Below are 1,324 nucleotides of genomic sequence, written 5' to 3'. Positions count from 1 at the left end.
GGGGGGGAGCGGGGAGGGGCAGCAGAGGAAGTCCAGGTTAGAGAGCGGAGCCCCGGAGGCGCTGGACAGCTGTGAGGCCATTGGCTTTCATTCTAATTCACTGCAAGTTCCCCGGCTGCTTTGTGGGGAATCAATTCTGGGGGGCAAGTTACTCAGTGGAAAGACTGATACAGAAGCCCCTTCCAGCCATGCTGGCAGGAAACGACGGTGGCGGGAAAGGTGGAAGGAGTGTGAGGTCCGGACCTGACTGTTGAAGGGGAGCCACTTTCCCAAAGACAGGATGTGGGTGGGGGGGGGGGACCAGGTAGGCTCTCACCTGGGCAGCTGGAAGGAGGGCTGGGGCCTGGCTGTGGGTGGACCAGGAATCCCCTAGAAACGCCATGAGCCGTCCTGCAGGGCGTCCATCAGCATCTAGAGGGGAGGAGAGGAAAGAAGGGCTGAGGTCAGGGGCCGAGAGGGGACAGCCAAGGCGACTGAGTGTCCAGGGGGGCGGACGCCACGGGGGAGGGTCTGGGGAAGGCAGTGGTCGAGCGCACTGAATGCTGTCGGGACCTTCCCTAAGAGGAAGCCTAGGAACGGATCGTCACAGAAATTGCTTTTAAATTTTAAATTATTTAACATACATAAAGGGGCCTCCTTCAAACACAGCCAGACCCCAGAACCATCCGCCTGCAAAACCTAACCAGTAGTCCACGTGTAGAAACCAGTTCAAAGGCCCAGTAACAACATCCAAAGAGGGAAAGACAGTACTTTCACTCCATGATCTTCTTAAAAGTGACGTCCGGCCAGAGAAGTGCAGTAACCAGCAACGCTCCTCCTATGCCTTCGAAACAAAGTCTTAGGGAAGAAGGTGAGCGGACAAGATTCTGAGACTTTCCACCAACAAACCTACATTTGAAAAGAAACAACCAATGGGCAATTTAGGGAAAATATATAGGAAGGGCCTCTGGGGTCAAAGTTCTGCCCGTCCCCGGGCCCTGAGCCAAGGAGCCCGGGGAAGGGCAGAGAGAGGCGGCTGTCCAGGGCGACTGCCCCACTCGTCTCGGGCGGGAATCGCAGCAGGAAGGTGGGCAGGGGCAGCGGGCCCAGCAGGGGAGGCCGGCACACATGCAAACCCCCGGAAGGGAGGCCCGGTCCTAGCAGAGGCTGAGGGTACACGCAGGAGAAGAGGCCCTGCTGAGAACTTGCTCGAACTAGGATAGGCTGTGACTCTAGGCTCTTAACAAAATACACAAAACCAGGATCAGATTTCAGCTCCAATAACCACCTTTGCCCCCAGGTACACCTTCCAGCAGCCGCAGAGCAGGGAGGGTACAGAACCCAA

The 1,324-nt window shown here is 57.1% G+C and overlaps 1 long non-coding RNA gene across 1 annotated transcript in view; it reads right to left on the bottom strand.

Annotated features, from left to right (window-relative positions):
* Positions 1-316: 316 nt before the first annotated feature.
* LOC113606678 (uncharacterized) overlaps positions 317-1,324 on the bottom strand; it is a 7,109-nt gene continuing 6,101 nt past the window's right edge. The window contains exon 3 of the long non-coding RNA XR_003427665.1: positions 317-411. This is a non-coding gene — a long non-coding RNA (uncharacterized LOC113606678). The remainder of the gene's footprint in view (positions 412-1,324) is intronic.

The sequence above is a fragment of the Aethalodelphis obliquidens genome, unplaced genomic scaffold (genome assembly GCF_003676395.1).
Source record: "Aethalodelphis obliquidens isolate GAN/ISIS:26980383/991018 unplaced genomic scaffold, ASM367639v1 scaffold3, whole genome shotgun sequence".
Lineage (NCBI taxonomy): Eukaryota > Metazoa > Chordata > Mammalia > Artiodactyla > Delphinidae > Aethalodelphis > Aethalodelphis obliquidens.
The sequence above is the reverse complement of the archived record's forward strand: the minus strand, read 5'-3'. Positions and strand labels throughout refer to the sequence as shown.